A 15,738-nucleotide genomic window follows, 5' to 3' on the forward strand; every position below is an offset into this window, starting at 1 on the left:
CATCACTGTCACGGCTCTTACACTACATCTCGCAGGCTGTTTGCACCAGTCTGAAACATATAGCTATCTTGTCCAGTTAACGCTGAAAAAACCCAGCACTTGTCCAGTAACACCTTAGCAGCGTGGCGCTAATTTCACGCAATTATTGCAGTAATTGGAAGGGTAGTTCTGCTTCTTTTCAAAAATGCAACAAGCATTTGAGCCACAAGTTAAATTCGCAGATTAAATTCGAACGAACCTAACACAGCTGAGGCCTGCTGTGAAATTGTACGCACCCATCTGCCGGCCGCAGACGTGCTGTGAACCCAGTAGGCTCTCTTGTATGCTGCAGCAATAGCGATTACACATTCTTCTCTTCCCCGCCGCGGCACGTGGTGCAGTGGTTAGGGCGCTGGACTGCTGCGTCCAAAGATGCGGAATCAAATCCATGTCACGGCGGCCGCTTTTTGATGGAGCGGAAAAGCAAGGCACTCGGGTGCGGTGACTTGTCATGGCACTTTAAATAATCCCAGCTGGTCGAAATTGCCGGAGGCCTCCACTAAGGTTTCCCTCATAACCTGAGGCACTTTGGAACCGTATACCTCTAAAGCAAATAAAGTTTTTTTTTCTTCACAGTGATAGAACCACTATATGGAGAACGACGGGTGAGGCGGAACACATTCATTTTGTTCCACGCCTGACATTTCCCGACTAGGAACCGATTTATGCTACCGCCGTTCATATCTTATAAGATCACCGCAGGTTCCACGGTGTTGCACACCCCTTGTGAAAGGAAGTATAGTTAAGAGCATACGTATGTATTTACCATTGACGCTACTTTTCTAGTAATATATCGCGTTGTTTTAGCTTGCCTGGTTCCTTCTCAGCAGCCGGTCCGCATAACATGCGCTAATTAATTCAGTTCCGAAACCTACATTTCATCATTCTCCTGTCTACTCCATGCAGGGTGTTGAGTGAGTTATTGCGCGACTGCACGAGCAGTCACGATGCGCCACCCTCCGTAGACCGCTTCGAAGAGTTCTTCGGGTTCGTGTCCGTGCCTTGGCCCTTCGAGCCCTTTGCTGAGCCAGAAGTGCATCCGCTGGAAGCTGTCTTCACGCTCAGCCTCAAATGGGGAATAGACGCCTGGTTCCGTGCATACGTTCACACGGGAGAGTTCAGCGACGCGCCGGTCCTATTCATAGAGGCAAGTGAACTGACCTCACCAAGATTATCTCAACCTGCACGAATGATCCACCCTTAAAAGGTTACGTTCAAGGCATGTACCACTCTTCACGTTACTGTGCAAAATAAACTAGCAGTCACAGTGTTGATATAGTCGTTTGAGCGCCTACCCATACAAAAATGGTCTATGTACTCCAATGGAAAAGTTTATGGTCAGCTATGTCTTTCTATGGACTTTTATAGTCGGCTATAAAGTGCCATTGAAATATTTATAGGCAGCTATAGAAAATTCTATACCACTTTGTCTATAGCTTCTGGACCATACAAAATCTCTTTAGCTAACTTTAGAAAACCATATGTCCATGCAGCTATAGATATTTAGTCATAGAGTTATCTTTAGCTGTCTTTAGAAATTTGAATGGCTCTAAAGCTACAGACTGCAAGCCATAGAATCAGTTTTAGCAAGCTATAGAAAAGTTTATCCTCCTGGAGCTATAGATTATTAGTCATTCAGCTATCTTTAGCTGTCTATAGAAATTTGAACTCTTCTAAAGCTACAGACTGCAAGCCAGAGAATCAGTTTTAACAAGCTATAGAAAAGTTTATGCTCCTGAAGCTATAGAATATTAGTAATACCGATACCTTTAGATGTCTATAGAAATTTGAATGCCTCTAAAGCTTTTCCATAACCAGCTAAAGCAGCTATATAAGCTGCTTTAGCTGGTTATAGAAAAGTGTACGTTCCTGAAGCTATAGACTACTAATCATACAGTTACCTTTAGCGGTCTATAGAAATGTGAATGTCTCTAAAGCTACAGACTACAAGCCATATAAGCTGCTTAGCTGGCTATGGAACAGTGTATGCTCCTAAAGCTATATACTATTTGTCATACAGTTATCTTCAGCTGTCTATAGAAATTGAAATGGCTCTAAAGCTACAGACTGATAGCCATATAAGCTGCTTTAGCTGGCTATAGAAAATTGTATGCTCCTGATGCTATAGACTAGTAGTCATACAGTTACCTTTAGCGGTCTATAGAAATCTGAATGTCTCTAAAGCTACAGACTACAAGCCATATAAGCTGCTTAGCTGGCTATGGAACAGTGCATGCTCTTAAAGCTATATACTATTTGTCATACAGTTATCTTCAGCTGTCTATAGAAATTGAAATGGCTCTAAAGCTACAGACTGGTAGCCATATAAGCTGCTTTAGCTGGCTATAGAAAATTGTATGCTCCTGAAGCTACAGACTAGTAGTCATACAGTTACCTTTAGCGGTCTATAGAAATGTGAATGTCTCTAAAGCTACAGACTACAAGCCAAATAAGCTGCTTAGCTGGCTATAGAACAGTGTATGCTCTTAAAGCTATAGACTAGTAGTCATACAGTTATCTTTAGCCGTCTATAAAAAATGTCAATGCCTCTAAAGCTACAGAATGCAAGTTATATAATCTGTTTTAGCTGGCTATAGAATATTGTATATACCAAAAGCTATAGACCAGTAGGCGTACACCCTTATATGAAAGTACATATATCGTCGGTTCGAATCCCTCGTTTGACTTGTACTCTAGCTTGATTAAGAGTTGTGTGCTGTATGCAACGAGAAACCCTATGTCATCAACTACAACGCTGCACTATAAATGGATTAGGTCACAATCTTGGTGTAACTGGTGGGAGCACTGTCGCGGCATGGAAGTACGCCTGCAGTGAGTACCTCCGACCCATGATGGTTTTAGTCGTGGGGACCGCTGGCCAATTTTCAGCTATTTATTCATCGAATTGAAAACAAAACCGAAGATATAGAGCATGACACACATGTATATACACACTTGCGCATACACAAACACACGCTCGCACATACATACACACGCGTGCGCGTGCGAATTTTCTATAGCTGACCATAGAAAATGCTAAAGACTGCAAACACTTAAATTAGGACACCAGAATGAGTCCATAGGTTATAGACTCCTATAGCAGGCAATAGCTTTTTGGGCCAAATATCTATAGCCGACGATACACAGGATTTTCTATAGCTGGCCATAAACATTTGTATGCGACCATAGAAAATGCTAAAGACTGCAGTGCATAGGGAGCCATAAGTGTATAGAATAGGTTAAAGACTTCTATAGAATAGATTATAGAAAAACCTAAAGACTACCATAGGAACGGCTATAGCGTTTTGGGCCAAATATCTGTAGCTGACCATACAAATAATTTTCTATAGCTGACCATAAAAGTTTATACCTGACCATAAAAAATGCTAAAGACTGCAGTAAATAGGGAGCCATAAGTCCATAGAACAGGTTAAATACTTCTATAGAACAGACTATAAGAAAACCTGAAGACAGCCATTAAAGCGGCTATAGATATTTGGGCCAAATTTCTATAGCCGACCATACAAAGGATTTTCTATAGCTGACCATAAGAAATTTTTGTATGGGTACTTCGTATTCATTAAGAAAGAGGTTCGACCACCTCTGTAACCGTACTACAATGGGTACGCGCTTTACGCTGGACTTACAATGGTGGCAGGTGGTTATTTGGCGTGACCTTTTGGAAAGAGTATCTTATGGCATGGTGCTCTTTTAGGCAAAGCTGCTAAAATAATGGTAGGTTACAAGTCTAATTGTGACGAGGTGGCCAAGTGTAATGGGCAAGTTAAGATCAGAATTTGATTCACAGCTCAGTTACTGTTCTTCATCCATTCTCTGATGTCCGCCAGGAATGGTAATATTGTGACATAGAAGCAGTATCTCAAGAGCATTGTTATAACTTGTGTAGGGCTTTATTTAAACACCGAAAGACTGGAATTTCAGGCGCACAACTATCACGCTATACCTTGCATGCAGTACTCCAGCAACAGCTGTAACTTGAGTCCGCTATTTTAACTGCGGTTGAACGTCTCCTGAAGTGTTTCACGTTCTTGGGAGTCGACATAGCCGCGGTACCAGCCGCCTTCTGTTTGCGTTTAAATGTTACAGCGCTCTCCGAAACATTTTAATTGGTAAGAACCAACGAAAACTCTCTTGTTTCCGGATCACAACTGCGTGATAGACCCTTCGCTCTGGAGATTTTCGCGGTGGGCGTTCTTATATTACGGCGAAGGCATACTCCCTAAAAGCATTCTAAATAGAAGTGATGTAGGCTTAGTACGTTGGTTTTCTGTTTGAGGCTCTATTATCAATATCACAAGGTAGATCAAGCAGATGGATATTTACGAAGATGACAACCAAAACACAGCGAAAGAGCTTGTCAGTTAAGCCTGTTCCGTGTTCACCGGCGGCGATAGTGTAGTGATCTAATGCAGTAGCCAGTGAAGCTCATTATTTTGCGCCGCTTCGGATTCGACACTACTCGCGGACATGAAAGTTTCTACTTTAGTTTCTTTCATTTCAGCTTAAGTAAGCTTCAGATACACATCAACGAAAACGGTAAGTGGGGCTCCGAGTTTTGTATAATTAAGAAATCGTCGTCTGAGAAAGTAGTTCATGCACTAATGAATGCGTAAGCAAGCGGGCTGCGATTTCGTAAGCGCATTGACTCATGGCACCGCCTTCGCTCAGTCACGCAAACTAGCGAGCCCAGCGCCCTCTGTACGCCGCGGCACCAACCAGTGCCACTAAAACAATGCCCCTGTTTGCATTTTTTACAGGTTGCGCGTATAATTAGTAGTGTGCAGCACAATTACAAAGGAAGCACAAGCCTGTTCCTTTGTCTATTAGGAGTTATGTACCTGTTAATGATAAAGCGTGGCAGATGTCACAAAGAAAAATAAGTTCTTTATGATGTTGCAATGTTTGACACTAATTTCTCGACTGTAGCATTCCCTATTCCCTTCAAGAGGCATTTTCTCTCGTTCACAATGAAGGCAATGAGCACGCATTTGATCACCTCCGCGCCGACTTTCTTAGCTGCGAAGATGTATCATTTCTTCTACTTTTCTATTTCTTTTTTCCTTTCTAGCCTTCTGACACATGAAGTGCGTTGAGAAGGGCAGATATTTAACTTGTTGGTACATGATCAAAGGAAACTAAATCTAGCGCACCAAGACAAGGACAGAGAAAGAAGGCACACATAGCGCTAACTTCCAACTAATATTTATGCAAGGAAGAATGGTTTTATACTACCACATATTGTGAGCCTTCCGTGGATGTTCTTTAATTTGTTAATTTCATGATCTTCGTCTTTCATTTGTACATACCATCATCATCATCCCATGGCGCCGGCTCCGGCACGCGCCTGGGTTTTTGTCATCGGATTAAAACGCTAGACAAGGCATCGCTGGCCTTGCCGTCACGATCTTACCGTCTCAACCTAGTCTTCTTTCACAATATCACATGAGCCAAAACAACATGCGCTATCAAGTCGTATCAGCCAAATACGCAATCACCTTGGCAACAACGCGACGGAAGGGCTACTTATTCATTCATCTTTCAAAAGAGTAACCCATTAAGCTTCAGCTTTTTCACGCGTTAACCGGTTTTTTGTGCACTTTGTAGGCGATTCCTCTGCCCGAGAGATGCGCACGACAAATACACAGCGGGCCGTGTAACAAACATCTTTAATCTCACAGGGGGTCGTCCAAGGCGGTGCGGGGTCGTCGTCCGGGAGGGCAGGCAGCGAACAGCCAGCGCGTACAGGAGCAAAGAGCCAGAGCGAAGCGCAGGAACGAAGAAGGCGAGATGGCGGCGCGTGCCTTCCTTTATAGCCCCCTCGCGCGGGACCAGTTATCCCCGAACGAGCGGGGAGAGGGAAGCAGGCAGCGCGCAGGGACCATTGGGAAGTGGCGCGGCCTTCGAATTCCCGGCGCGCCACGGGCCGTACAGATTTGTGGCGCAGGGCCCCACATCTCCCCCCCCCCTCAGCGTCCGACCCGGGCTCCACCAACAGCCGGTCCATGTCCATGTTCGAGCCCATGTCGGCGTAAAATATGAAGGCTTGTCGCCTGGCTCTGGCGGGATGCCGTCTCAGCTGGTCCGTGGGACGGGAGAAGCAGCAGGCATGGCGGGACTGTTCCGGCTGGTCCCTCTCCGGCAGCGGCCACATCCTTGGGGTCGCAGCGCAGCTGGGCTCGGCCAGGGATACGCCTGGCAGCGGCCCTGAGCTGCTACTCTACATCGCTGACCCCTTTCCACGTGGCGCCGTGCTGGATGCACTGGGACCCCTTTGCAGCAGGCGTTTCCGCCCCGGGCACACCTGGCTTCCTGAGGCCCGTACTCCAGGCCTGGGCAGCGGGCTCCAATCCAGACTCATTGAAGACGGCCACCATGGCCGCGCTGGTCACAATGATGGGCCACAAACCATGACAAACTAGGGGGTACCCCCTGTTTAAGTGGCCCCCCCTTGAACCATGCGCTGGGTGCGGTTTCCCGCCCCAGCGACGGTGGTTCATCTCGCTGCTGCAAAATCTTATCAGAATGCATTCTGAAAGAAGCAAAGACGTTAGACAAAGTAGTGCACTACCTTGGCCTTAGGTTATAGCGTCGGTTGCGAACCGGGTTGCTACCTGTACGCCTTACTTTGGGGGAGATCGCTGCATTGCTTTGAGCTTACCCCGCTTCGCAGTTATCGTCCTTGCGAAGGTGGTAAGCTTTAAAGTCTGCGACGTGCACCGGACCAGCGGTTTCACCGCTCGTCAACAACCGCAGCTGGTAGGTGAGTGGCGTAGTCCGTGTCGTAACTTCGAACGGTCCAACCCACTTGTGCGCTAGCGACGCGGTGAAACCACGCGATGCGTTACTAAGCGGGTGCCTTCTTTTCAGTACCAAGTCGCCCGTGTTGAAAACGACGTGACGACGACCTTTGTTGTACTGATCCGCTTGCTCCATGCGCGCGACATCGAGGTTTTCACGAGCCGCGCGCTGCGCAGCCTCAAGGCGCTCGCGGAGCTTTGCCGCATACTGCGTAAGCGGAGGGGGCGCGTGCCCCACCGCGTCAAGTAGGGCGTTCTCTAGCGGAAGAGCGATCTCTTTCCCAAAATTCAAGTAAGCAGGTATCATACCCACCGACCTGTTCACGGTTGTTCTAGTGGCGAAAGCCAGTTCGGACAGCCGTGCGTCCCAATCTCTGTGCTGCTCGGTCGTCGCAACCAGCATACTCTTAACAATCCGATTCACTCTCTCGGTTATGTTGCTCTGAGCGTGGTAGGGACTCGTTTTCCTGTGGCGGATTTGAAGCGCCCGACAGGAATCAACAAAGACTGCTTGTGAAATACGAGGCATTGTCTGTAATCAGGTCGGAAGGGAAACCGAAACGAGTGAATGTCTCCAACAGTTTCTCCCAAATCCGTTCTGACACAAGCTTCCTAAGGGGGAAAATCTCAACCCACTTGGAATAGTGGTCCGTTATTACCAGTATACCGGGTGTCCCGGCTAACTTGAACCAAGGGTTACAAAATAATATATTTGAGGTAGGTCAGTGAAACCAGTTCCATACAACTGCCAGCCTGTTTGCGCGCTACAAGAAATTTTTCGTTTTGCAATTACTTAATTAGCTAATTATGTTAATTTCTTTAATTTAATAAATATCGACTTTAGACCAAACATGTGAATTCGAAACTTGTAGAGCATCTTCAGAAACCCCCATTCCATTAATTCAGATATTGAAAGTATCACGTCTATCCTTTTTTCCGGGCTCAAAAGAAAGCCCGCGAAATACAAATAATACCACGTGACTAGCGCATTTGTGCGCCGCGATTGTGGTGCTGTCAGTCGTGGTTTGAGCGAGCGAAATCAGTTGCGGCCGTGACCCGATGGTCCCGTTGCAGCGGCAGGCAGAAATGTTGGCGATGGTTCGAGCGAGCTCGAGCTCGCCCGACGCCACCGCGATTTTGGCCAGGCCTGCGCACCGCAGCAGCCTACATCACAACAGGCGGAAGAACCGGCAAATGAAGGTGCAGCGCTAATTTTAGTCGAGTCACATGATGTCGTCTCGCCCCTTTACCCAAGCATGTATGCGCAGATACAGTGGCTGATACCTTATCGCTCATCCGTTTGTCGTGGCGTTCGCTGATGGGAGAGAAGGAGGCCTTGTTAGAATCTCGGTGGTGTCGGCTCGCCGCTCTCTCTGCTACTGCACCGTCACGTGATCCGGCTGTCTGAACCGGGCGAAGAAGCCATCGCAGGCATATCGGCCTGCCGCTTTAACGGGGCGAAGAAGACACGGCCGCAGCTAATTTCGTTCGCTCAAACCACGACTGAAAGCACCACAATCGCGGCGCACAAATGCACTAGTCACGTGGTATTATTTGTATTTCGCGGGCTTTCTTCTCAGCCCGGAAAAAAAGATACACGTGAGACTTTTTTTATCGCAATTAATGAAATGGGGGTTTCTGGAGGTGCTCTACAACTTTCCAATTCACATTTTTGGTCTAAGGTGAATATTTATTAAATTAGAGAAATTAACATAATTAGCTAATTAAGTAATTGCAAAACAAAAAATTTCCTGTAGTGCGCAAACAGACTGGCAGTTGTATGCAATTGGTTTCACTGACCTACCTCAAATATATTATTTTGTATCCCTTGGTTCAAGTTAGCTGGGACACCCGGCATATTGGTGTCCGCGCGCGGAGCGAGGGTGGTGTCCCATTCGTCGTCCATTTCGTCCATTTGAAGTCGTCCATTTGAAGCCGCGGAGTAAGGAGTCCATCATGCGTTCAAACGTAGCAGGGGCATTGCAAAGTCCAAAAGGCATAACCTTAAATTGGTAAAGTCCATCGGGTGTGACAAAAGCTGTCTTCTCGCGGTCTTGTTCGTCAACAGAGATCTGCCAGTAGCCGCTACGAAGGTCGATGGAGGAAAAGTAGCGGGCTCCATGTAAACAGTCCAAGGCATCGTCTATTCGCGGCAGCGGGTAAACATCTTTCCTTGTAATCTTGTTCAGATGTCGATAGTCGACACAAAAGCGCCAACTGTCGTCTTTCTTTCTAACGAGCACGACAGGAGATGCCCAGGGGCTGTTCGAAGGTTCGATGATATCGTTGCCCAACATCTTGTCGACCTCCTGCTGGATGACTTGGCGCTCAGAAAGGGACACACGATAAGGCCTCCGATGTACAGGCTTTGCATCGCCGGTGTCAATGCGGTGAGTCACAACTGATGTTTGGCCCAGAGAACCGGCAGCAAAGTCAAAAATGTCGGAGAAGGATAACAAAAGGTTGCGCAGGTCCTGAGCGTGTTCGGGGCTGAGGTCAGAGGCAATCATTGCGGAAATAGGGTCGGTAATTGTGGTGGAGAGTACGGGTGTTGGAAGGACGCTTGAATGTGGGCCAGGAGTGAGTGCACAAATGGTGTAGTCTGTGAGAGGGGACAATGTAGCAAAGGGATATTCCTTCGGGAAGAACTTGGGGTGACAGACTGAAGTTCAGGATAGGAAGGTAGGTGCTGTTCTGTGTAACGCGTACGATGAGATGAGGAAGAACGACGTTGCGGTCAAGAAAGACCTCGGTGATAGGGCAAGCAAGATAGTCACCGTCAGGCACAGGCGGGAAAGGTGACAGAGGTAGGTAAACAGCAGAGTCAGGGGGCAGGCGAGCGAACTCGGTGGAACGAAGGCGGGGTGCAGATGGAGGATGTTCTGAGCAGACAGGTAGGTCCAAACGAAGAAGGCCGCTGGGGCAGTCGATAAGGGCAGAGTGGGCCGTTAAAAAGTCAAGGCCGAGGATCACATTGTGAGGGCACTGGTTGAGGACAGTGAACAAAACAGGGATGTGATGACCGGCAAGGGTGACTCGGGCAGTGCACTGCCCAGTGACGGCAGCAGTACTGCCATCGGCAACACGAACGGTGGGCGAAGCGGCGGGGGTCTGTACTTTCTTGAGGCGGCGGCAAAACGATGAGCTCATGATCGAGACTTGGGCACCAGTGTCAATGAGGGCAGCGACGGGAACACCATCCACGAACAGGGACAGGAGGTTACAGGGCGAAGAAATGGGCAGTAGAGGATTTCCAGGTCGGGGTACCAATGCAGCGTCACCTCCGGGAGCTGCATTGGCTAGTTTCCCGTGAAGCGGCCGGCAGAGGACGGCGAGGAACTGCGGCCAGGAAGAGGTGAACGGGAACGCCGGGCTGGCGGGGAAGGAGACCGACTGGACACAGGAGGAGGCGGAGTAGTATCGGTGCGGGGCGGCTCATAACGAGGCGTGAAACGGGGGTGACCGTAATTGGAGTAGCGGTCAACGTAAGGAAAACGTCGAGGTGGTGATGTCCAGCGGCAGTGGCGAGCGATGTGGCCAATACGCGAGCACGTGAAACAGATAGGCCTGTCGTCAGGGGTGCGCCACTCATCAGGATTGCGGTATCGGTAGCGTGGCGCGTAGGTGTTGCGGGGTGTAGCGGTGGCGACCATGGGAGGGACGGAGCTCGAACTGTGTTGTTCTACGGTGTGGCTACAGGGGACGCCCAAGTTGGCAACCACTTGACAAACGACGGCTTGAATGAGGGATATCGTCGCTAGGTTGCTGTCCGAGGAGGGCGGGTTGGATGCAGCAGGGGCGAGCGCTTCTAGTTCACGACGCACATTGCGTGTCACATTTTCAGTGTTGGAAGGTTGTCTTAGGGTCGGCAGATCCTCGCACGTGGAGGTAGGGGCAGTGTTGGGGAGCCGATCGAAGCGATGTGCAATGCGTCTGTGTTTGGCCTGCTCGAAATGTCGACAAACCTGCAAAACGGAGTCAACCGTAGTACAGTCCCGACAGAGTAGAAGATTGAAGGCATCGTCGGCTATGCCTTTCAGGATGTGCCCCACCTTATCAGGTTCTGGCATGTCTTTATCAACTTTTCGGCAGAGGGCCAGAACGTCTTGTATATACGTAATATAAGGCTCGGTAGATGTCTGGGCACGTTTGGCGAGGTCCCTCTTAGCGGCGAGTTGACGGCCAACCGGTTTTCCGAACAGGTCACGGAGTTTTTGTTTGCAAATATCCCAGGAGGGTATTTCTGCTTCATGCGTTTCGAACCAAACGCGCGCCGTGCCAGTAAGGTAGAAGATGACATTGGCCAGCATCAGCGTGGCGTCCCACCTGTTGTGCTGGCTAACACGCTCATAAAGCGAAAGCCAGTCCTCGACGTCGACCTCATCTGTACCGCAGAATGAGCCAGGGTCACGGGGGTGGGCTACGACGACAGTTGGGGTTGCGGAGGTAGATGGAGCCGCGTCGGTTGTCATCGTGACGGTTCCGAGGTGACGGCCACTTCGGAGATCCAGCGTCAGATTGTGTCGAACCCGCGACCTCCACCAAGATGTTACGGGGATGCACTTAATGTAACAGCACTGCGATGGGCTGAACTCGGCGCTGAGACTTCAGTAGCAGTGCAGTGTCCACTCTGTGAGCGTCGTCCTCTTTTTCAACGCTTTGTCGTCGTCGTCGTCTTCGTCAGTGAGCACATCACTTTGGTACCGCGTTTCCAGGTAACAATATCGCACGCAACCACTTGCCATGGATAGTTGCTAACTACCGGCTTCATCATGCCAGCTGGTTTCCCCGCCCGAGGCTTGGCTACTTGGCAAACAGGACATGTACGGGCGTAACCCAGCACATCGTTTCTCATACCTGGCCAGGTCGCGACACGGCATACCTTGTCGTAAGTCTTACTGCCGCTGCCATAGCCTGCCAGTGCCGAGTCATGGAAGTACTGGAGGAATCGTTTCCGCAACTTCCTCGGGACCGCGACTCGGAAGGGGGATGCAATCGCCTCTTCCTCGTCAAGTTGGTGGATGTAGCGGAGCAGCAAGCCATCATCGCCCAGCAGATACGCGTCGTACTTGCCCTCAGCGTTCCCGGTGCAAGCCGCACTACTCGCAAGCTCTGTCAGCACCCGCTGTCATAAACCATCCGCTTTCTGGGCCTCAATTAGCTCTTCCCTACTGACCGTTACTCCCCAAGACAGATTTCTCTCTTCCTCGCTTCTTGGCAGGCGAGTAGTCATCGCCACCAGCTGCTGCGCCTTCTCTCTCTCGCAGCACAGCGCGGCAACTCTGCCCGCCTCCTTTTTCTCTAACTACGCAGGGCGCGACACTCGCGTCCGCCCTCTCCTCCTCTCCACTAGCGGCGACGCCGCTTTCAGCAATGCTGATCTGCGCCTCTTCTGCGCTTCTGCCAGCCTTCAACGGTGCGCGCGATATAAAGCATCGGCCACCTTATTCATGCTGCCCCGGCGGTACTCAATGGCGTACGCGTAACGTTGCAACGTCAGCACCCATCTCGCGAGTCTGCCTGCGGGGTTTTTCAGCCTCTTTAACCACGAAAGTGCCTGGTGATCTGTCGGCACGGTGAAAACCGCTGCGTCTAGGTACATGTGGAACTTTGACATTGCGAACATTATCGCCAGGCATTCCTTTTCGGTCACGGAGTAATTCCGCTCCGCCGATGTGAGCGTGCGGCTAGCGAACGCGACAGGGCGCAGCTTGCCCTCGTGTTCCTGCAACAAAACAGCTCCTACAACGGCATCACTAGCATCTGTCTGCAAGACAAACGGCTTTTTCAGGTCGGGGAGGAGCAAATTAGCGGTGTTCGCTATCGCGCGAGCCAAGACAACAAAAGCGTCGTTCTGTTCCTTGCCCCAGACCCACTTCGAGCCTTTCCGCAACAGCTGGTTCAATGGCCCAGCGAGCTCTGAACAAATAGGGATGAATTGTCTGTAGAAGGCAACCATTCCCAAAAACCTCTTCAAGCTTTTCACGTCCGTCGGGCAGGGATAGTTCAGAATTGCCTGCTGTTTGTCATCGTTCGGTCTCAAAGTGCCATCAACCACAAATCCCAAGAGGTTCACTCTCTTTGATGCCAACTGCACTTTCTTTGGGTTGGTCGTTATACCCGCACGTCTCATTCTTTCAAGAACGGAATTCAGGTGAATGAGATGCTCTTCGAACGACTGTGAGAATATCACGACGTCGTCGAGGTACGCCATCGCGTAGTTGAACCTTGCATCGCCCAGCACGATGTCCAACAATCGCTTGAACGTGCTCGGTGCATTAGATAAACCAAACGGGAGTCGAGTAAATTCGAAGAGCCCGCAGTGACAGGTGAATGCGGTTTCCTGTCACTTCCGCCACCTCAATCTGCAGGTACCCTCTGCTTCCATCCAGGACTGGGAAGAACCTTGCGTTCCCTAACGCGTACATCACAGCCCCGATCGACTGGAAAAGGTATGCAACCGTAGGCGTCAGTGAGTTGAGCTTTCGATAATCAACACACAGCCTGACCGAACCATCTTTCTTTTGCGCTAGAACCACTGGGGACGCCCAGGTACTTTGTGAGGGTCTCACCGCGCTGGTATCAATCATCTCGTCAAGGGCGCTGTCGAGAAGCTGTCTCTTATGCCCGCTTAACGGCCGCGGGTTACATCTGAAAGGGCGCGCATCACCCGTTTCGATCTCGTGCTGAAGCAAGTCGGTTCTGCCTGGTTTCTCCGTGAAGCCATCCCAAAACGGGAGTAAAGTTTCCACGAGCCTTCGGCGCTAACTACCGGTTCCTGAAAAGGACGCGATAATTGCTTCTATGGGCTCCCATTCAGTGTCGCGGGGGAGCCGTCTGCCACACAAGCGTGGACGCTCGCCCGCAGGGCGGCGGTTTCCTGTTTCGGTGCGCTAACAAAGGGAATGAGGGGGGCGAAGGGGCTGTAGCGATAGCCGTTCTCCCCCATGTCAAGCACAATGCCTTCGCTCGAAAGAAAATCTTTTCCCAGAATAACTGGTATGGCTAAGCCGGGCATATAGACGAAGCGATGTCTCCGCTTCCTGCCGTCAAAACGCAGGACCAGACAAACCGCTCCCTCCGCTTTTGCCGTCCCTGCTGCTAAGCTCAAAGGGGCTGACACGGATGTTACATCTACGGCAGGCCTCGAACACATCATCACCGACCAGTGACAGAGTTGAGCCCGTGTCAACGAGTGCCGAGTAGCTTTGACCAGCCAACTGCACTAGCATAAAAGGGCTCGAGCGCGACAACATTCCTTGCGCTCTACAGGCGAGGGGAACAAAAGCCTCTGCGCCCCCGGGGCGGTCGCCCGGTGACGCGGCGTGGGAGTACATTTCCCATTTTCCGCCGTGGCTTCCACGAAGTTCTCCCGCTGACGGCAACAGGCTGGTGTTACCACTTATGGCAGCCGGCGGTCCGCGTTTTCCTGCATACGCCTTGCTTGACACTCTCATGCCACGTGGCCCGGCTGGTTGCAATTCCAGCAAAGCCGATCGTTCACCTGCCGCGCGGTCGGGGGATGCCGCGTTCCACGAAGCGGTTAGGGACTTCTTTCTCCTCTCTCCGCGCCTATGCGGACGTCGCTGGCGAGCCCAGCTCGACGCCGTTGCTCGAACGCGTACGGGTCAAGAGCGCGAAGAATAGCGAAGCCTTCCGCTGGCCTTTCCTGCCCAACCGTCATTACGTCTGCGCCTCTGGCGTGGGGCGCGGAGTCTTGGCCTCCGGCCAAGGCGCATCGCGGCTCTAGCGATTCGGCTGGCCTGGGGGGTGGCTGGTAGCGCAGTTCAGCGAGTAAATCCGCCTGTACTACCTTCGCTTCCTGTGCTAGGGCCTCGAGGTTTGCAAAACCACGTCCCCGCAAATACGGCTTGAAGCGCGGATGGCATTGCCTGATCCCGCGCGCGACCTGTTCAAGATCGGTTGCCGTGGGATCTGCCCTCTTGTAGAGCCCCTGCATTGCGCGTACATACTCGAGGAGGCTCTCCTCTGGGTGCTGTGTGCGCAACGCTAGCTCCTCGAGCATCCGGCGCTCGTAATCGGGCGGCAAGAACTCGGCGCGGAAGCGATCTGTGAAGTCTTCCATCGACTGGAAGGCCGGCTGGCAGCGTCGCCATCGCGCCGCGCTCTCAACAAGTGCTACGGGAATTACCTGCGCTAGCAACACGTTGTCTAGAGAACCCAGTGCCGTCTTATAATCCTCGAGTTCTTGCAAGAACTCCTGGACTGACTTCACGTTCATGTAGCCGGAAAAGAAGGGAACCTTTACATTTATCCGCGGACGCGAGACTGTCGCCGCAGCTGCGGCTTGGTTGACGCTAGTCACCGCACCGAGCTGACGGGTGAACACAGACAATATTTCGTTCATCTGCCTCATCAGGGCGGCCGCATCGGTAACCTGCGCAGACTCTGCCGCGTCCCTTACCTCACTTCCCGACGCACTGGCGTCCGAAGCGGCGGCCCTATCTGGCACGTCTTTTTTGGAGGCATTGCACTCAACAACTAAGGCCGGTCGGGAGCCTGCACGCGCACGACTACCACCTAGCCCGCATCAAGAGGCTAGTCACAAAGGCTAATCGCGGCGACAACCCTTCATAAAACTGACATATGCAAAAAAAATAAAACACAAACCGCCCGACACTAAAAACACATAACCCAAAACAAAATTAAAACACTGTACAAACACTACTATACTACACTCCGCGTCATCTGCACACACGATAGCCCTAAACTCAAAATGGCGTCGCGCTTATCATACAAAGGACCGGCCCGTCGTGTTGCCATGCGCTGCCACGTCGGCAGAAAAATCGTCCACATGGGTGCTAATTAAGCCCCAGTTGGGTGCCAGTTGTGGGCGATTCCTCTGCGCGAGAGATGCGCA

The sequence above is a fragment of the Amblyomma maculatum genome, chromosome 1, assembly GCF_055883805.1.
Source record: "Amblyomma maculatum isolate TAMU_Amacu chromosome 1, ASM5588380v1, whole genome shotgun sequence".
In the NCBI taxonomy this organism is placed as follows: Eukaryota; Metazoa; Arthropoda; class Arachnida; order Ixodida; family Ixodidae; genus Amblyomma; species Amblyomma maculatum.